This window comes from Fusarium coffeatum, assembly GCF_003316985.1.
Source record: "Fusarium coffeatum strain FIESC_28 chromosome Unknown BRIP53273_contig_125, whole genome shotgun sequence".
Taxonomy (NCBI): Eukaryota; Fungi; Ascomycota; class Sordariomycetes; order Hypocreales; family Nectriaceae; genus Fusarium; species Fusarium coffeatum.
In genome coordinates this window covers 64,505-87,869 of record NW_022157918.1, presented here as the reverse complement: position 1 = coordinate 87,869, position 23,365 = coordinate 64,505, and positions in this window count along the sequence as shown.

Genomic DNA, 23,365 nt, shown 5'->3' with positions numbered 1-23,365 from the left:
TTTGTTCCGAATCAGTTTCCAGTTAACTGTCTGATTCGAGCAACAGTGTCGCATTTACTGATGGGTGACATGCGCGACCAGTCGCTTCACTCTTGACTTTTTCGTCTGTCGCATTTCAATCACTTCGACATGACGATAGTCTGCTGCCGTACAGCATTTCATGCTACGACAGAACAGTACTGGAACCGGAGGTAAATTAGCCTCGAGTCGCACCTCAATTGACAGAGACTCTGCAGTACGTATCAACATGTTTTGTCCAAAAGTGTTGGAGGATCTTTTGCATTTCCAAAGGTTGCGGCGAGTGTTGTCGCCAATTGACAAAGTCATCGCAAAAAGGCTGAATAGAGTTCCCCGATCTGACACACAAGAGAGCGCATACGATTGATCCAGCTTGGGGAGCATCAGTTACTTGAATGCAATACAAAATGCGTCGGAAGTATCGATGTCAAAGGTGGCTGGTCGCGGCGATTCTTGTACAAGGCTGTTTGACTCAGCTTCCAGGCCAGCCTCGACCGGGTTGGGAAAATCAAGCTGACCAAACGAATTGAATTGACACTCAGAACGACAGATCTACTTGAGCTTTTCGAGATCAGTTATCAAATCGTGCAGTTCTACTCAGGGTTTGCTTGTGACACATCTGGTGATAAGATAACCCGCCATGCGTACTTGATAAAACAACACTTTAGTTAAACTCAACACATTTCGCATCAACGAATGTGTCTATCTTTGACGACCGATTCTGGAAAGACCGTGGTACAGTACACAGGGGTAGGAGACGGCACCGAGAATCCCTTTATTCAACCCCCTATAATATTTGCTATAGATAAAGCAACTTAGCACTAGGTAATTGCAAGGTGAAAAGAAGGTCTCTATAGAGCGGAATAGCGGAAGATGTCTCTTCACAGGTCTCCGGACTGTATGATGTCTTGGTCGTCATATTGTCTGGTTTGATCCCCGCAATGTAGAGGCCAATCTGAACAAGCCGACGATGTCGAACTTTTCATTTGGTAATGAGTCCTTGGTTTAGGCGGGGCACGACTATTTCACCGACTGGCAAAGTAGACAAGCGATTGAGATGTCGCAAGAGAAGGGTCGGCCAGTTGTTACATTCAGAACAAGATCGTTGGGACTCCCCGGCAACCCAGGTGACAAGATGCAGCCAGGGCGGGCTACAATGCTTGGCACGGTCAGCTCAACAGTATTCCTGAAACGCCGGAGGTACCGCCGGAATGAAGAAAACCATTGTGAGACACGTGAGGCCATACGGACCAAAAGGTCGTGATGTGCAACTTAATTGTCCGACAGAAAGCTACGATGCAAAACTCTGTTCCCAGTCGGGTCAGTGTCTACGTGAATGAGACAACGGGGCGAGCGATCCGTCCTTAGGATGACGTTGAAGGTTGAGGACTCGAAGTTGAAAGATCAATTGATGGTGAAAGTGTCGATGTGAATATGACCCTCATCTCAAAGTGCAGGATCTGTTTCCGCCTTACACAGTGCCACCGCATATTGGTGGTTAGAGGTAGTCACAAAGGGCTCGACTAGCGCTGCCTTGAATGTAGAGAGAAATGTTCTGAAATCCTGTGCCGTAAGCTTGATTCGTATAAATCTGGCAGGGTGATCGGGTCCAAAGCTGTGGCGTTGCCTGGGCAACGACGAGTCTTGCCGACAGAACAACGAGCATCGCTCAGTGGGGCCCTCGGACAATCAGCGCCCGGATCCAAGTCAATGATATCGTACATCAAGACGATGGTGCAGACTACGATCAAAGGTGTCAGTCTCGTCTTTCTTTTTCCAACGCTATGTCCACTGACTTGCCACTGGTTCGGCGAACAGTGCACACGGAAAAAAGAATTTGGGTTAGCACTTGCCTTTGTTCTACCGTTGTGCTACCGTTGTGCTCTGTCGAATCTCGGCATTCTGATCCTCTTGTTGCACGGCGCACATCTTTCTCTTCTTCTTGCGTGAACGAAGATGATAGTCATTGTGATCATCTTCCTCTCACCGTATTCATCGGTCACACAATGGTTTCATGAAACTAAGATAAAACACCGATAGACTTTCCGCCGTGTTGCGGGATTGACTATTGATGAACAGAGCTCTTCAAATGGTACACGAGAAGTCCCCTTCACTTTCCCTTCCATTGTACCGACGTACATTCCAGAAGTAACTGAGCGCATCAAGTCATCTGAGCGGAAAGTCAAAATCGCTAGGTAACAGCTCTCAAGTCAGGGACCTATCGCCGTCCATCTTAGGTATGAGGGTACTGCTTGAACAGTTCACTCATCGTTGACTGCTCAGCGACTTCCTTGGCCCAACCTTTTGTTCCACCGTTCGGGAACATGGGCTATTGTTTGCGCCTTCTCCTTGGTCAATATCCTGATTGATCTCGATTCGCACTGAACCTTAGCCTTCCCCGGTAGGAGAAGCAGCTTCAATCTTGTTCATGAAGACCGGCTAGATCAGCAACTAGAGACCGAAGTGGCTGCTCAAGAGAGCTCCCGTACCACTCATTAATCGAAGACATTCACATCTACTGGTGAGAGAGGGCTCAGATGTGCTTCTTACGGAATATCCGGTCACGTTGAAGCTTCACTCATCCACATATGACGACGCCCTACCCGCAAATGCTGGTCTGAGTTCGTTAGAGCAAATACCTCTGTGCCATATCGAGACGTGGTGGTTCCTTGGACGGTATGAAAGAGCAACCATCAGGTCGCAATGTGTTTTTCGTTCCAGAGCCAGCGGCTCCCACGTGAGCCATGTATCCACAGCAACATGTGGGACCAATGCCAAGCCAAACTATTGATTACAATGAGCCCCTACGCGGGTGACACAGCAACGTCACTTACTGTGGGTGGGGACTCTGCACAATATAATTGCCAGGCGTAGTGTCTCCCAGCGTCCCAGGAACTCTCCAGCACTTTCTGGCTAGTCAGCCCTACTTTGACTAGTTTTCATGGCACAGATCAAGTTGCGGCCGGAGACGAATTGTCTTGATTTGAACTGTACGACTTGATGACTGAGCTTCAAAAACCTTAAACAGTGGCCAGAGATGGTTTGCAGCGATCTTCAGATATATCAGCTGTCAAGTGCGCTTTTCCCCCTGGAAAGAGGAGTAAGCATACCAGCTCTTTGACCACAATCCTTTGCTGAGCCATTCTCAGCAAACTCCGTTGTGTCAATACCATCACAACCCGGGTCTGACGATGGATCAGAGGCCTCTCTCGGCTCAATACAGGGAGCCCTTCACCTGCTACTTCCTGTGCCCTGACATGAGATCATTTCAAGCTGAAACTCGTTCGACGACGTTGTTCAACTAAAGTTCGGATTCACTCCCGGTTATGATTTCGTAGTGTAAACGACAGATTTCAACAAGCGGCAAGTCGGACATGCCCTTTAAGATGACCCGGAGGCGCAGAAATGCTATTAAACAACTTCCTTCTCCCGATCCACGATCGTTTAGTGCTGAAGTAGCGATGCGAACGCAAGGGTGGTGACGCTGCGTTGGTGAGTGACAAAAGCACTTTGTAGCAAGTCGCAATTCAAGTACTGCTACAAGGGTACGCATTCGATTGTACAGCGAAAGACGGAACGAATGACAGATCAGATGGACAGCGCGGTGCATTATCGTAATTACTAAGAGACAATACATCAGCATCACTGATCATGTCTAGCATCGAAATTCCTGAGAATAATATAGGCAACTCGAGAGTCATAGTGCGGAGAGTGGATACAGAACCAAGGAAGCCGTAGTGATAAATGAGTGGAAGAATCCGGCTGGGTTTAAGCACAATATCGACGACAGAATGTCGCCCAGTTTCACGATAGAAGTCAAGTCATTCTGAGAGTGTTCGTTAACTGGACAAAGGGCACTTCTCAAACCGGTGCATGTCTATCCGACAAAGACAAGAGCAAGTTCAAATCGCGATATATTAGGTCCATTGATGTACTCGAAGGCATTCTTGCATACTTTAGACCAACACTGGAAAGACAGTCGCCAGGAATGAAGACCTCTTTGAGCGTGCTGCGGAGGAGACTGGCAATGTCTGCCACCAAGGTCTATGTAGTTCTTCAGGCACCACAAAGCCAGCGTATCAATTACAGCAGCACAAACCATCAAGCGAGCAGCTAGTCAAGGGCATATGTGGCCACTAAGCCAGGAAAGAAAGAGATTGTAAAGTTTGCAGATAATGACTCTGCTCAGCAAGTCCCTAGAGCAGAATCACAACAGTTTACAACAACTACGTCTAGTGTAATCCCGACTGAACTTCTGTCAACTCAAATCCCGGCTCCAGCGTCGCCTCGTTATCTCTCATCAGGTGCAGGCCGTAACACAGCCTCGAGGAACTGTTGACATAGAGATTGTTGACCGAGATAGTAACGAAGACATAGCTGAAAGTCCCTCCGTACATAGTAGATCAAACTTCGATCTTATGGTATTGGGGAAAAATGTCGGTGCGCTTACGGTCAACATGTTGGATAAACACTTGTGTTACAGACTTAGCTTCTACCACGGGAGGCCAGGCCCTAAAGGGGCCGAATGCTCGGTGACTGGGCAGTACACCCAAGTTCACGCCTAGCTAGGCGGTGAAACGAGAAAAAGCAATGTTGCTAATGGCCGACGCTGTGGGAAGCTGATTCCACTGATGTGTTAATCGTTTGTCTATGCAATCTGAAGCGGACAGAGCTGTAACCATACCAGTCATCGAAAGGCAGAGTCGCAGACCAGCTATTGCTGTGGTAGAATAGAGGCTTCCCCTGTACCAAGATGTGGTCGACCCAGAAAGCAGGGCGAGTGGAGAAGGACCTCGTTGCTCTTGATCCTCAAGATAGACGGCGAAAACGTTATTAAGCGAGATTGCGCTGTGGTGGGACGTTATGACTTACCCTATGTAAGACCATGCCGTGTCAGCATAAAGGGTACTGAGGTTCTCTGCAAGTTCACTCGCTGGGGACAAAGAAGTAAACGTCGCAAAATATGGTTATCAACCTGTTTTTTCGGCTTCTTCCGATACAGTTCACTTGAGTTGGTGATATTCGGTCACCTCTACTGTCAAATCAAATATGTTGAATTCTTCCTCGCGAAGCTAGCACAAGGGGGGAGTCAAGTGGATTTAACATCTTTACTGCTCGGCTGGGAGCTCCCACTGTTAGCGTGACTCACAAGCGGGTTCGCGTAGAACTTAGATTGATGTGATTGCTGAACAAAGGGGAGCCACGTTGCGGGACCTGGGTGACGAACTTGCAAGGGCCCCAGACGTTTTCTGTGATGTTACACCGAGACAAGACAGGATAAATCACTGTTGGGGTGAAGTCCATGGCATCTCTCAACGAATATCGCGCGCAGGGAAGTTGCAGACTTTGCCTCACAACGGCAAGCCGGCAGCGGGGCAAATTTTGATGTCACGAAGGACCGGGTCTTTTCTTCTCAGGGAGGTGAGACGTACTGCTCAGCTGTTTGAAATACTTTCTGTCGTCAAACTGACCTGTGATGTTCGTGAAGCTCTATTGGCTACTGTACCGCATCTGATGGTTCTACGTCACGTCAGGTCCAGATTCGTTGTACGGGGGTATGAGTGAACGACATCTCGAGAACATGCACAACTAGAGCCGAACAAGCTTGGCGAAGAACACGACAATTGAAGGTTGATACTAAGCTTTCTATCTATCCTCTTCAGCCAATAAACGCAACGGCTATTTTGGGAGATAACTATTCAAAGAGCTAAATCTATTTCAAGAAGTTGAGGGTCAGGACGCAGAAATCTTCCCCGAGTCAAGGCCTGCTGGGTGGCTTTTTGGCGAGGCCACACGTCTATGATATGCTGGAATCGGACTCTTAATCCTGGTAAGAAAAACATGGCTCCATTTCGGCTGAAAGTTACATTCTCCAGCTGAAGTCGAAAACCGTGAAGCAACGTATTACTTAGAAAGCGGACTGCATACCGGGAAAAGCATTGAACGGGAACACATCTCTGCAAACCTTACCTCGAACCCGGCTTCTTGAGAGTTGATCTTAGTGTAGCTCGCAGCTTCATTTCGAAGTCAGAAAGCGTCTTTTAATAAACCTCACATAGCTTCAATCAACGAGAACATTACTAGTTGTAGCCTCCTTTTACGAGAGTCACCAGACGCGATTGAGCAATTCATTTCAAGTAGTGTCGAGGCGTTATCGTGGCTTTCGAAATTGCTTCTCCGGTTCTGCTTCCCACCACTTGCAACAATGGGAGAGCAACGTTCTGGGGGCCCAATTTCTCGACGATTCTTACTGCGAGCCTTCAACGTGTGATCAATATTCACTATGCGGTGATCGTGAAGGTGAATAAAGGTTACAGATTTCCAGAGTCTTCCTGTAATAGTTGTAATTCCTAAGGGATAAACTAGTCTGTACTAGGTTTATATTAGTAAATATGTAGTGTTACAATCCAACAAGTAGATTAGTTACCCTATATACAGCCCTATATTTTTTACTAATTATGCTATTAGGATATTTAACAATAATTAGTGCTAAGCCTTAATAATTAGTACTAATCTAATATAATTAGTACTAATCTACTAAGATTAGTACTAATCCTAAGATAACCTTACTAATTACCTATAAGTTACCTAAGTATATATATATTTACTTAGTACTAGTTAGTATACTTAGCTTAATAGCTATTAATAATACTTCTTTACCTAAATACCTTTTATTTACTATTAAGAGATATAATACTAATATATTACTTAGTACTATACCCTATAACTCTGTTAAATATAAACTTAAAATAGATTAGTTTACCTATTTAGAAACCTACTTATTATATATTAATAGCTCTTATTTAGACTGTACTACGTTAATAACTAAGTAATATTATACTATTAAGATAACTAGTAATAGTAGCCTAGTACCTTTCTATACTAGAGAATTACCTAGTATAGCTAAGATAATAGTAGAAATCTATTAACTGCGTAATACTATCTGCAACCTCTAAGCCTAGGTTAATAAATAAGAAGTAAACCTAGGAGGAAATATAGTACCTTAACCTTAGGGAGGTAGGGATATTAGGGAAGTATTAAAACTACTAAAGCTAGAACCTTTTAAGGGGTAAGCTACTAATATAATCCTATTCTTAACCTAAATAAAGGAATACTTTTACTTATTTCCTATTAAGTTAAATACTACTATAAAGAAGATCCTATTTACTATACTACTAATTTAGGGAAATACCTAAGATTAGTTTAAACTAATTCTTAGAAACTACTTAGAGAATAAGGAGGTAATATAAAACTAAGAAACTATTAATATTTTTACTAACTAGAATAATTTTAAAACTATACTTAAGGATAATTTTAAAGTAGTTAATAAAGAATAATAAGCAGTTGTAGAGATTATAGTACTTAGGTAGACCTATTTCTATGCAGTATACTTTACTAAATTTTAGTAATTAGCTTCTAAGACTTAATAGGATAATAAAGCCCTTATAGAAATCTACTATAGAGAACTTAAGGAGGAAGTTAAGGATAAACTTTATAAGGTAAACTAACTAGATAATATTACAGAATATATTACTATAGTAATTAAGATTAATAAAAGATAGTATAAATATAAAAAGGAAAAGAGTACTAAGATAGGGAAAGGAGGAAACTTTAACCTTTACTTAAACTACTATAGATAGAATAATTAGTATAACTTCTAAGGAAACTAGTAAGGTAGTTAGTAAAGTAATACCTTATATAGAATATAACTAGAACCTATAGTATTAAGAGCTATATAGTAGCCCCTATAATAGTACTAAGATATATTAAAATACAAATATTATAATTGTAACTAATTTAGATATATAGCTAGATAATACCTATAACTATAAAAGCTATAAGACCTAAATTACAGTAAGCCTTAATCTTTTAAAATAACTAATAATCTTAGCTTATAAATAGCCTAATATATATAAATACTTAGAATATATTAAATAGGCTATAATATAGCTAATAAAATAGTACTAAAGGAGAATAAGCTCTAGACTATATAGCCTATATACCTAGTAAGTTCCTATAAATAACTAAACAACCTATTTAAAAGTTATAAGGAAATACTTAAATAATATATAAGAGAAGTAGAGCCTATGGAAGATAAGGAGAAAAGAGCTAAAGTATAAGAATACTAGGAGAAATATAAGAATACTATATATAGGTAAGCTAAGCTTTATAAATAGAATAAATAAAGGAAGGTATAGTAAGATGTAAAGAAATATAGATAATTGTAAATACTAGGAATAATATATACCTTTACAAAGAAAGAAGTTAAATAGGTAATTAATAATACCCCTATATAAATAAAAGTATAAGAAAAGGAGAAATATATACTTATAAAAAGAGAAGCTATATATAAAAATAGGGTATACTAATAACAATACTTCTATAATATAGGATACAAAGGTAGAGTAGCTAAGGTAACTGTAAGGATGTTATATAAGTAAGATAAGGAAATTAAGAATAAATAGAAGAAGTCTTATACTCCTTTTTACAATAAAGAGGGAGTATAAAGCTTTAGTAGCCTAAAGGAAATATATATTTAAATATTAAGGGAATACTAAGATATATTAACTATAGAAAATATCTACGTTTAAGTATACTATATAGCAGAAGTAATAAACCTATATTATAAGAAACTAAGGTTTAATACTAGGGATAATATTAGAACTTTCCTTATATATAATTAATATAATAAGATATTATAGGTATTATATAAATACTATTAGTATAAGATATACCTTAAAGCAAAGAAGGATAATAACTGTTTTCCTATTACTATCCTAGGGATACTAAATAATAAACCCTATTTATTAGAAGAAATAATAGGATACCTAGCTTATACTTAGTATAAAATATTAGGAGTAGTAGAGCTATAGTTTAACCTAGCTTACTACTACTTAGAAATAAAGTAGAAAGAAACCTTAAAGGATATTAGGTAAAACCTAGAGATAATTAATAAAGCTAAAAAAGAGTTTAAGGAACTTATATAGGGGAAATATAAATACTTAATAAAGGATAAACCTAAAGAAGATAGTAAATTAGAAATAATAAAAGAACTAAACTATATTTAAATAGAAAATAGACTTTACTTAGCTAGTATCTTTAGTAAATAATTAGGAAAAGATTAATACTATTTATAATAAAGCTATAGATAAGCAAAGTATAAAACTAAGAATAAATTAGAATAAAAAGTACTTTAGGAGCTATATAGAATAGTAAGCTTAACTGCCTAGTACTATAAGTTTAAATTAAGTAGAGATAGCTAAATACATAGATTAACTATAAAGTAAAATAGAACTTTATTAACCTAGAACTAGTTATAGAGTTAGTATTACTATAGAAGAAGAAACTACTACTTTATTTAATTATTAATATAAAAAGATAGCTTTTTAATTATAATAATAGAATTATAAACTAAGAGACTAATTACCTTTATATTTATATCTAAGGGAAGGTCTAAAAGGAAAGTTTTAATATTATTTTACTAAAAATAGAAATAGATATTATTCTAGGTATACTATAGCTTAGATAAATAAATCTATATATAGACTAGCTAACTAGCTAAGTTATACTTTTATATAACTTAGATAGCTATATAGAAATAATTATATTAAATATAAAGAGATCTTAAACCTTAACTAAAGAGGATAGTATAGGTAAGTATAGAATAAGATATTTACTACCTTTAAAAGAAGTATAATATAAGTATAAGATAGGTATAAGATAAAAATTAGAAATCCTTAGTATCCTTAAATAATAAGATACTAGAAAGGATAAATAACTAATATTAAGCTAGGATTAACTTAAGAATATACTAGAAAAGTACTAGATTTATAATAAACTCTTTTAAGAAGAGGTTAAAACTAGTATCTTAGAATATAGCTAATAGAATTATAAAATTAGCCTTACTAATAAGAACTTACTAATATAGAAACTCTACTTACTAAACTAAAGAGAACTGCAGATATAGAAGGAATATATTAATAAAATACTTAGGAAAGGCTATATTAGGAAATCTAGCTCTTTAATAGTATTTTCTATATTCTTTATACTAAAGAAAAACAGAGAAAAATAACTACTTATTAATTATTAACTACTAAATATATAAATAGTAAAAGACTAAACCCTACTTCTACTTATTACAGAACTAAAGGATAGGTTATAAGGTAAAAAGGTCTTTATAGTATTAGACTTAAAGGGAGTATATAACTTAATCTGTATTAAGGGAGGAGATAAATAGAAAACTGCCTTTAAAACTAGGTTTAGCCTATTTAAATATATAGTTATACCCTTTAGACTTATAAATATACCTATAATATTCTACTAAATAATTAATAATATACTATAATACTACCTTAATATTTTTATAATATATTACCTAGATAGTATTTTAATTTTCTTAGATACAAAGGAAGAATATACAGAGTATATATATAAGGTCCTATAGGCCTTATAAGATACTAAACTTTTAGTAAAACTAGAGAAATACTACTTTTATATTACTAAAGTTAACTTCTTAGGATATACTATTACGCTAAATAAGATTTAAATATAGAAAAGTAAGATATCTATAGTATTAGATTAGAAGCTCTTAACTAATATTAAGGAAATATAAACCTTTTTAGGATTTACTAACTATTACTAATATTTTATTAAGGACTTTAGTAAAACTATTAACCTACTTATAGGGTTAACTAAGAAAGATAAGGTCTTTAAGTAAAATAATAAAGCTTAGACTGTATTTAAATAAATTAAGAAAGTAATCCTTAGTAAACTAGTATTAGTAATATTTAACCCTAAGAAGGAAGTTAAATTAAAAACTAATATATTAAACTTTATATTAGGAGGATAGATTAGATAATAAGATAATAATAGAAAACTATATCCTATTGCATTTTACTTACATAAGCTGCATAAAGCAGAACTTAATTACCCTATATATAATAAAGAGTTCCTAGTAATTTTTAATTACTTTAAGGAGTTTAGGTACTACCTAAGGGAAAGTAAATATTAAGTTAAGGTCTATATAGACTATAAGAATATTATATATTTTATAATAGTATAAGAACTTAATAGAAGGTAAATTAGATATATAGAGTACCTAAGTATATTTAATTTTATTATTATCTACTAAAAAGGATTAGATAATAGATAAGCTAATACTATTAGTAAAAGACTAGATTTTAATATAGAAACTATTAAAGCTAAAAAATAACTGCTAAAGGAAGATAAAGATAGATAATATTATCTTATATAGTAAGAATAAATACTAGGACTTATTACAGAAGCTAAATAAGAAGCTTATATTAACTCTATGTAATATATTACCTAAGAATAGATTAAAAACTACTATAAGATAAGGTGTAAAGAACTAAGATAATTACTAGAAACCCCTATCTATAAAGTACTTTAAAACTTAAGAGATAAATAAGTAAGGAAAATTATAAACAATTGCCCTACCTATAGTAAAAGACTACTAGGATAGAGATATACCTACTAATAGCTTACTAATAAAATAGAATAGGACTAAGTAGAGCTTAAGGTCTTATAAGAATTCTACTTATATTACCTATATAGGTACTAGGGAATTAAAAAGACTAAAGAATAGCTTAAGAAATAATAATACTATACTATCAGCTTATATAAAAAGGTAGAAAGAGTTATTAAGGAATACAATATATACGTAAAGATAAAGGCATAACAATATAAGCTTTACAGATAACTATAACTATTACTAGTTACTTAACAACTATAGGATTTAATTACAATAGATTTTATAATTAAACTACTACTATATTCCTTACTAAGAAGTAACTAATATAGATTAAATAGTATATATTTTCTATAATTAAATATTCTAAGACTATAGAGTACTAATAGAAATCCTTACAAATAAAGAACTAATATTTACTAGTAAATTCTAGTAAGTATTTATAGTACTTATTAAAATAAACTACTAACTATCTATAGTATTCTAACTATAGATAGATAAATAAATAGAAAAAATAAACTAAGTATTAGAATAGTACTTACGCTATTACATTAACTATAAATAAGATAATTAAGTTAAAAAGTTACCTATTACCTAGTTTACCTATAATATAGCTTATAATAAAAGTATAAAGATTATACTAGCCTATGCTAATTTTAGATTTATACTAGATATATACTATAATAAATAAAACCCTAAGAATATAAACCTAGCTATAATCCTTAAGTTAAATAACCTTAAGAATCTATATAAATAAATAAAGAAGGAACTTAAGAAAGTAAGAAATAAGATATACTAATACTATAATAAGAAAAAGATTAAGGAATTAATCTTTAAGAAGGGAAATATAGTTTACCTATTTACTAAGAATATTAAGATAAAATAATTATTATATAAACTTAATTATAAGTATATTAAACTATATAAAATTAAAAAATAAGTTAAGAAGGATATTTATAAACTAGACTTACCCCTAAAAATTAAACTATACCTAGTTTACTATATTTTATACCTTAAGTTAGCTACTAATATAATCTAAGTTAAAATAGGTAATAAACTAAAGGAAATTAATAGACTAGAATTCTATAAAGCGAAAGAAATCTATAAAATAAAGAAGATTAATAAATAAATAATATATTTAGTTAAATAGAAAAACTACCTAGAAAATAAAAATATATAGAAACTACTAAAATACCTTACTAATACCTAGTAACTTCTAAAGAATTTCTACTATTAATGCTAAAAGGCTAAAAAGAAGAATTAATAAAGAAAGTAAGACTAAGAGACTTAAAAGTTTCCTACTTAGAAATAGTAAACTAATTTATAAATAAACTATTAAACTATATAAGTTCTAATACTACTACCTTATCCTTCTTAGCTCTTTTCAACTTATCTATTAAGTTTAAACTATATTACATTATATTTAGATCCTTTTCTTTTACTTAATAGTACTATTACCTTAAATAAGTAATCTTTAAAGATTAAGTATTTATTAGATTATAAATATAAGTAGACTTTACCTAAAGTTAAATTAACTCCTCCTTAGTAGTCTCCTCTTCTTACTTAAGATAATACTTTTTATTAATAATTTTATAAGCTAATATTATTAGTATATAAAAGAAAATATTACAAAGAAACTATAGAAAATTACTTACTTACTACTACTAATAAACTATAACTATTATAAGAATACCTAGCCTTAATATAAAGCTTATAATAGTTTAACTTATTAAAGTTTAATATATAGTTAAACTCTTAACTATAAGTTATATAATTAAAATAAGGTATTCTAAAAATACTAAAAGTAGTTAAAAGATATAAAAAAGTATAATAATTTTTAGTTAATATTTTCTTTAATTTTACTATATAGTTAGATATTCTAAAGGGATTACAGGTTTAAGTTTACTTACTAAGGGTAATTAATAAATAAAAAATATTATAAACTAGGCTTTAAGGATAAGGCCTTAAGAAAAGGAGAGATTGTATTACAATTTAATAAGTAGATTAGTTACTCTGTATATAGCCCTATATTTTTTACTAATTATACTATTAGGATATTTAATAATAATTAGTACTAAGCCTTAATAATTAGTACTAATCTACTAAGATTAGTACTAATCCTAAGATAACCTTACTAATTACCTATAAGTTACCTAAGTATATATATATTTACTATTAAGAGATGTAATACTAACGTATTACTTAGTACTACGCCTTATAACTCTGTTAAATATAAACTTAGAATAGACTAGTTTACCTATTTAGAAACCTACCTATTATATATAGAGTATAGATACTAAGTATTATAAAGTATTATATTTCTTAATAGTAAATAAAGTAAGTTAGGTATATTTAAATAAAGAAGTCTTATTAATAGCTAGTAAGCTAAGTATCTTATCTAGTACTAAGTAAATATATATATATAATAATCTTACTAGTATAGTTATAAGCCTTAAGAGAAGGCTTACAATTACTTAGGTAAGCTGGGAAGCAAGTTTACAGCTAGTATCGTAAGCTCGGGTAAGGCTTACGCAGGTATAGGTAAGCTAAGCCCTGATTGGCGAAAAATGTGGGGTACACGTGACGTAACCGCGGGGATTGTAACAATAGGTATAACTAGCTATTGTTGTAGAAACGATTTCATGCATCATCCTGAAGTCTGGACCCTTTTGTCAAAATGCCCATTTTCGATGTTTTCCTGCGCCTCGAGCTCCTATCACGAGCACAAAACGAGTCTAAGAAAGGAGCCTTCATGGTTTGTTCGACAAACAGTTGCCACAAACGCCCCTTTCTTCGATCGTCAGCTGATGATGGATCTTATCATGTCTGACACCGTTGTGACAAGACGAATTGGAAACGTCCTTTAGTGCTTGTCAGAACCATCAAGTTGAACGCGGCCGAAGAAAGCGTCATAAGGAAGCGGAGAAGGTCTGATGGAAAATCCAGGCACGGTTGAAGTTGTCTACTAGAGATGTTCCACAGCACAATCTGAGTGCCGTCGCTCACTGAACTGATCTTATTTATCAGGGCAGTTTACCGGTTATATTACTCGTCGGAGGCCACGGTAACAGCGAATAGAAGATATGGTCTGGTGGATTGGACGTCCCGTGCCCGAATTTCAGCCCAAGCTGGAATTCGATGGTGGACAACTATGACGACAGTATCAGAGGTTACCCTACCCGCAATCCAACCCTTGCATCCAGAGGTCAAAGCTCATGTCATCAGTAGATGATATTTGTCACTCATGACTCCTATGTGTTCAGTTCGAAGACACCAGGCTAGGGCTAAATGCCAAAAGACGCTTCAACTGGTCGGCGATCGGCATTTACGTTAGAAACTGTACCAGGTCGCTGAGATGTAGTGTGAGCCTTTCCGAAGCTCGAAAAGTACCTTCGCCTAGTGCTATGTTTCTTACATATAATGGCATCTACTAGGCGAGTGAGACAGAGTTGAGTTTCTTCCGTGTCGTTCATTCATGAGCAACACTGAAAACCACCCCTTGTACTCTTACCCCTTGACGTCCTTGCTACACTTTCCGAAAATGTTGGAAATTGGCATTTGCCGGGAGTAGACAACAAAGCTCAGATCAGTTTGTTTCAGCGACAGTCCGAGGTCGTCAGTCATTCCATGAATATCTTTGCTCTTCCAAAACACTTGAAGCTCAGATACTGAACTACACGTCGGAGTATCAACCTACCGTCCAATGCTGTGGAACATCAACAGGTAACACTCTGGCTGGACTATCGACAACAGCGGGATCCTGCCACGTAGGTTTCGCAACGACTCAATTGAGGCCATTTGGAAAGTTACACAGATCAATTGAACACATTGAACAACCCCAGATCTATCAAGGCTTTCACCCCCATCCAACGTTCAAACGATAGTGTATCTACTTGCAACAGTCCATAAGTATTAGCAAGCTGTTGGTGCTCTTGAATGGCATGTGAATGAGAATGAGATACTGAACCTGCTTCGAACCCGAGGGGAGCAATGTCCGCATGTACCCGAATCCACAAATGGGGAACCACTAGCTTGCGACGGCTTGGCTTGATGTCTATCATAATCCCTAGATCACCATATTGTTCGAAATAAACAGTCCCAGCGGTCATGAGCTCTCCGCGAAAGTCTTCCTTGTGGCTGCATCATTCAGCAGGTACGTAGCCTTTATCGACCAGACAAGTACGCTTGGGGGTAACCTCAAGCGGCATTAACCACTAGTACGACGAAGAACCAAGTTACAAGCTCAGTATACAAAAGCAGCAGCAGACCGTATCAAGGCAATCACTAAACCTGTTGAGACAGTGACACTCTCCGCGACATGGGAGGTCGTTGCCCGACGTGGTGCAGATAGTTGTCTTCTCTCGTCGATCGCCCTACAATTGGAAGAAGATCAATTTTCAAAAACTGAGGTTGACGTCATGGAAACAACCCTACGCCTCTTGCACAAAGGTCGGCCCCTAGGTATTAACAACGCCATGGTTTATCTTTGTAGAAGATTTGAGGTGCAGTGGGCCAAGCCGCAAGCCTGATACGTCGCGTTCAATGTCGGTGTGTGGGTCGTTGTGCAATTTACCTCCGCGTGGTGGAAAAGTGTCATGCATGTACATCAAGTCACCAGTTCGATGAAAACGCTGACGACCTGCAGTACGAGGTGTGGTTGCGTGATCCGTGAGATACAAATCCCAGCGACGTTTCTCCTTTCATCAACACTACGACTCAAAGAATCTTAGTGTCTAATAACTTGGCCCATTTTGCAACGCCGAGTCAAGAGAAGGAAGTTGTCAGAGCAAGGATCTCTTCTTGACTACGCATCGAGACCGGTCAGAATTTGTGTGACGGCCGGTCGATCGATCCATCCTTGCCATTAACGCAATAGCACAGTTTTCGTTCGTAAGTCATGAACTTTGGTGCCACTGGGGTCAAACCGCCTGCAAAGGTCCCTACTATGCTGCCCAACAATGGCCTGGAACTATCAGCCGATGTCATACATACTACTCCCGAATTCGGCGAATCAGCTGGCGGTTTTTCCCGTCCCCAGGACAATCTTGAGCACTGAGGATGATTCTAGACGAGGACCGGCGGTCCGAAACCTTCACTGAACCCTGTTAGTAAGACAGTCTACCTATTGTCGACAGATTTGACGCCGGCGCTGACCGTGCTCTTGACTTCAGGGAGCACAGGTTTATACAGGATTGAAGTTTACCAGTGATACCTGTTCTGGAACGGCTGCGAAAGTATTTGGCCTTCCATAAGATCGTGTCAGGCCGCGTGACCATTGGCCGTGGCAGTTCCATATTCCCCCAAAATCATCTTTTCAATACAATTAAACATGCCACTTGGCGGTCCAGCCGAGGACCCAAACTCACAATGCAGCAACTGCTACGATTGTCCGGGCGACAGTTTGCGTAATATTTCCGTGCTAGCGAAGATGAAAGAAGCTTGAAGATGCAATAGTCGTTTCGCCACGTCAGGTCGAAAGCGGACCTAGCTGAATTATCGGGAAACAATGCGGCCTCTACCAGCATCTTCATAAGCCAGATGTGATGGACTGGGTCCTCCTCTCACACAGGACATGCCGCTGGACTGGGGCTGCGTAGCCAAAACCCTCTAGCAGGTGCAGTGCTGGTGGGCCTGCGGAACAGGCGACATACCCTGTGGCCGAATCGGTCCTGAGGGGTTTAGATATCGGTCGGGTGGTTGGGAGAGATTCAGAGCCGTGCGGCCCACGATATAAGTATCTACGTGCATCGCTGTAAAGTGAAGTAACGACAGCGTTGGGTATATGAGACATACTGTATCTCTTGAGCATCTTCACCATGACGACCGCTAGTGGCCGGTTGTTTATAGGGTGGGTGTCGCATGAGGCACAAGCAAAAGGCTACAGCACGACGTACCGATCTCTGAACGGTCAACCAGTAGCTGTACTCACGAGATATCTCTCCGTGTAGCTCGACATGTAGTCCACGAGCTGTACAGCAGAGACGGGCTATAGCAGTACAGAGTTCAGTGTAAATACACAGTCTGTGCTGTAGCGAGTTGGACGGAATACCGGAGAATTTGTCGATGCGCTGAACAGCCGTCACTACAAATAATGCTCGGACCTCAAGTTCATCTCGGCGTGGGTATTTGTGTACACATAACGTCTGACAACAGCCACAACAGTCATAACAAGAAGCCACCTGTCTATGTACTGACCGTATCTCATTTACATCAAGAAGTACAGATACGTTGGTCTGAAGTCTGTATCACCTTACTCTATACACTTTTCATGGTCGTAAACTGGAACATGTATTTCACAACGTCAAGCATACGCGTCAACGTTCGATCATTTATAATGCTGCGAGAGAAGTAACAATTTGAAATATGCCACAGAATATACGCAGAGACCCTCCCAGTCCCCGCAACCTACAGGTACAACATCACCTTTACTAGCGAGCCAGAAGCGCGCTTCACTGGAGCGTATCTTCACGGCACGCGATGTGCGTATGTGAGTCAGGTACAGGTCGGCGCAAGAACACGCAGTATAGAAGTCTCGGTCTGCAGCGATCTAACGACGACAGATAGGTAATAACACAGTATAAAGATACCCAATCACTTGAGGGACTTATGGAAGAACAATGGTGGACATCGTCACTGGTGTTGAGAGAAAGGGAGTGTAGATGGAAGCCGAGGTATGCGGGGATTTGTCGGGAAATCGTACCGGAAAATGAGGATGAATAGACTCCACAACGGGCTGCGGGACTTGACAGCGACCAGACCAAGGAGGGAGTAGGGTCCATATACTGACGTAGGTGCTGTTCAAATCCAAGTCACTCCTTGAGAGTCCGTGTGTCAGCGAGGGTGAGTGAGTGGAGGCAAAGGTGGGTCAGTCAAAACGTCGTGACCGGCAGCTGCTCACTCGTAGATCGCCCGCTCGAAGTTCTACGAGCAGTGGGGCCGAACGATATCAAGTCGCTGACGGCTGCCATGGGCAACCATTGATTGTCATCCGTCTAGAAGGGCCCGGAGCCATCTTGCCCAAGATCGCCACTTGGAACCCCAATGCAGACGTTGTTGTACGAGGGATTACCATCGAGTTGTAACCCTCTACCGGAACATTTTGTCCACGCTCCTTACGTCGCGGATTACAAGAGATTTACCACGTGTCAAAATAGAACCTTCGTATGCCCTTTTCAGCAAACGAGTCACTTGCTGATGACACGAAGAACGTACCACTTCCAAACACTTTTACTCTGCCTCGGAAATCTACATCTTACCTACTGCAGAGATAAACCACACCCAGGTCAATACAAACACAGGTTGTCGGGAATTCCCATCGACCTTGTTTTTAAAGACGATCAGTCCCATTTTGTCAATAACCATCCTTCCAAGAAATAGTGGAAAGTTGGAGGCCGTGGTGTGTGTGTAAGAAGACAGAACCTAGTGGGGCGTTCGGCATCGCTTCATGATCTTGCATCACGCGGACAACGTGGTAATAAGCATCATCGCGGACAGCTCTCCCGCACAACGAATATCTCTGGACAAGCTTGACTCCCAGATGTGTAAGCACCAGAGGCTATTCTATCAAGGTTCTTTATTCTTACGAACATACCAGTTTTAGGGCACACCGACCCAAATATCCTTAGACGAAGCAAGCGCAGAGAAATATAACTTATGAATGTAGGAGGACTTGAGAGCAAGAACAATAACCGCAACACAAAGTCTCTAAGACCAATGTATCTTCCAGAAATCATCTTTCGTCGCTTATTAAACATCTAACGTAGCACGGCTGACTGACGCCTGGTCGAATCGACTACAACGCCAGTTGAAAAAGCGTTGCGGTCAAGAGGATCATCTACAAAATTGCTCGGATAGCTCGGTAACAGCGAGATGGCATGTACAGAGCTGGAATTTTCCTACCCTGGAAGGTGCTCGTCGCCGGAAGTCATTTATAAATTGCGAGGCTTATATCAGAGCTAAAAAGTAGAGTCCTTCGCCGAAAGGATCCCGGCTCTCCTCTGGATGTTCCTCCCATATACATGTATCTACTCTTTGTTTATCCCACAGGAATAGATTATTCAAGTTTAGTCGTGGCTAATACGCCGGCTATTCATATCGTCCTGGCGCCTGGACTCCCATGAAGTTGTGAAGCACATGAGATGACAGTGGTTCCCTAAAGTAGGCCGTCGTTTAAAAGAAGACGTCGCGTAGGTTTCAAGATTTACACAAGAGTCAACAGTCGGTATCTCAACAAACACGAGATCGTACGTTCTTTAGGAGCAGGTCGTGTATAGCTACAAGAATCGAGCTTTGACTTGCCTCTGGCGAAGATGAATGGTTGAAGCGACGCACCGCTGGCTTTCTTTCTGCGAAGAAGAAAGGGGTCACCGAACATGTATAAACGTGGTTCCTGTCTTCACAACTCGAAACTGGAGCGCAATTTGCCCGGGCATTTTAGTCTGTCCCACAGCATTCTTTTTGCCATCACACTTACTGCATCGAGTGCCCACAGCGAAAGAAATTGGCTTGGCGAATCAGAGGAACAGACGACATTATTGAGTTTGACTCCAGTTGACAGTGTGTCCTGTGGGAAGAAAAACAGTCGAACTACCAATAGACAACAACGAAGTTGCAAAATAGACGAACTAGACAGAATCGACAAGGAAGGGGACGGGGGAAGTGCAACACGGAATCCAAACTTCCAGGCTATCCGCGCAAGGGGCGAAGCATAGTCATCCTGTCCGTCCAGATTCTTGATGTCAAGGTTTTGACTTCATTTTGCCATGTTGTAAAGAATTGAACTACTTACTGCTTTCGTCTCTATCACGGGTGTTTTAATGTTCGGCGCTGGTTCTTTCATGCAAGTTGCGCTGTTCCAAACGAGACCAGGCTAACGGTAACCCGGAAATGGGAAAAGCCCGAGGTGTTACATTCTTTGCCCACCCATGCGGATAGATGCCCTTCGAAGATCCGAACAGTGTCAGAATTTGCTACTTTTAGCGACAGCAGAATCTTCAACGCGTGTTTATGCACCTGACTCAGATTCTAGTCGAGGAGCAGAGCCGCCGACGAATAACATATGTGTTTCACTGCGATGCTCAGTGTTGGGCAGCCTTCTCCCCTGGTAGAGAAGACAAGACAGGTCAAATCGTGCAAATGTCCCGAGTCGTTAAGTAGATCAAATCTGGGCGGATGTGGCTGTACCAACCACGTAGCCCTTGGAAAGCCACAGGCCAGTTGCACGTCGATAAATCTCTTGCTCATCTTCAGATCATCTCAGAAAGCCAGCTCAACGCTATCTACAGGGTCACTGGACGTTAAATTGAGTGTCCCCCGCGTCGGGCGTAATATCAGTTAGGCTGAACGGTACGAAACCGACTCGCACCCTCTCTTTTATATGGACCTGATTACTTACCATCTAGCTTGCAGGTTTTCCCCGGTCCAGCTTCAAATACCACTCAAAGATCGGCACGCAGTCCCTTGCTGTCGCTCGATGTGGCTTTCCACCGCCGGGCACACGTAATTGTACGAACCGCATATCACACTGGTCCAAGTCGGATGAGTCGAATTTATTCGAAATTTATAAAACTGTACTTCTGAATCAAGACCATCAAAAAATATAAGCGAAACCAGAATGGAGAACAAAGTGATTTCACATCTAACGGCCGATTTAAGAGAAACGACCCCGTTGGGAGTCCGCATTCTAACTTGCCAGCACCCGGCGGGACGGACCTTAACCCCACTGGTCCATTACATGAAAAGCCACTGAACCTCATGCCGACGCCCGGGGCAACTCCCAGTTGGCTCTTCCATCGTGTTGCAACTCATTCGTAAGTGTACTTGTCTTGCATTATAAAACCCATCACCAGGACTGTCAACAGCCATTTCCTCCAATCGCGGGGGCCGCTATTCTGGGAAGCATGAAACATATGAGACGTTGCCCCGTCAACGACTCGTCAATCCGGTGCGCGCCTCGTACATCGCTCGATATTCGCCTCTGGCATCATATGCCCAAAGTCCCAAGATCCAATGTCACTGACTACCTACACTTCGCTCGAGATGCCAATAGACGCTGGTCACATACTAGCTGCCCGTGACATTGATACTAGGGTTCTGCTAGCCAATACACTGCTCGAGCAGCCCCTCGACTGGTGAATGAACAGCTACATTCCCTATCAAGTGTACCTAGTTCATCCCAATCTGGAATAGAGCGTTACCAACAAAGACCACGTCTTGAACTTGTTATTTAGACTATTAACTATTTTTTTAAGTTTTTCTAAGGTATAAGTCCCTAATGTATATATTAAATTAATACTAAAATAATAATAAGCTATAAACCTAACTACTAATAAGTTATAAACTTAAATACTAATAAAGATCTAGTTTTAAGGTATATTTTATTACTTATAAAGTTAATATTATAATAAGTACTATAAAAGATCTTCTTTTATTAATATTTTAGTTAATAAATACTTCTTTTAATATTAATATACTATATAACTATAAAATTACCTAAGATAATATTCTTTAAAGTAATAGTTACCCTTCGGTATAATAGTATTTAAAAGGCTATTTATAATAATATCTTAAAAATTACTAATACTACTATTACATATAAAATATAGTTTAAGGTATTCTTAAGCTACTAATACTTTAAAAATAATTCCCTTAATAGCTATATATTCTTAAATAAGTACTAGGTTATTTTACTTATTTTTCTTAGCTATAAAGCTATATTTATTAATATCTATTAATAAATTAATTAGGTAATATTTAAAGTTTTATTATAAAAGGAAAAGAAGGCTCTTAAAACTATTTATTATAATATTTTAAGCTTTATTTTTAAGAAAGAAAAAGCTACTAAAGATAAGGTTAAAAAGCTAAAGGATAAAGAAAGGTAAATAAAGTTACTTTTTTAGCTACAAGAGAATATTAAACTATAATACTAAGTCAATAGGTATTTAAAGAAAAAAATAGGTATTTAAAGGAAGTAGTATTATTAAAAGCTTATTAAATTAGAAATTGCAGTATTAAAAATCCTGTAAAGTTAAAAGGTCTAGGTAAGGTTTTAGGGAGCAAGGGAAAACCGACAGTGCTTGAAGATTCTAATTCAAGATGGGGTGCTTGTTATCAGCACCAGGCTATTCATTCGGAGAACATATACATCGCTTGCCATTGAGAGTATCGATGGGTGACAAACGAGATGATGGACGGTTGCGTAATGGCCTGGGCGTCGATGGACAAATTTCTCCTTACGTTCGTGTCGCCGACCTTAACCTAGCCCGAAAAGGGTTGCAACACCGACAGCTTGACTGAACTCGACCTGGAAGATGTTTTCAATCTGTAAGGACTGGGTTCCAACCGTACCCTGCATGGTGGTTAGACTTACGCCCCCCTCCCCCAAAAAAGACTGGACTCCAACTGGTTGGAGAGTCATCTGAGATCTTGGAAAAGGCCGACATCGTAAACAATCCCTACACCCTAGTTGAAGATTTACTTGTCGAGCGCCTTTGCTGCCACTGCTTGCCAGACGTCCTAGCACGGGACCTCCTCGACAGCGTACTGGTATCAGTGGTATTGATTGTGAACCAGTCCTTGACAGGACTACATAGAGAGAAAGAACGAAACTAGAAGCAATACGTAGACGTACTCGGATTCGTTTAGGAAGTGGTACAGTAGGCTGAATTGCGGTGCGTCACGCGTGACAAAGGGTTGAGGCGACGCAGATGTGGGGAGAGCGCTGTGCGAAGATCTTCGAGGACCCGGTTGCTATGACAACCACCGTTGCGGCCGGAAACGCAGATGTATAACCGCCCTCCTGTTACTGAAGCAAAGAGGATTCCTTTAGGCGACTGTGTTTATCCTTTTCGCCACATAATT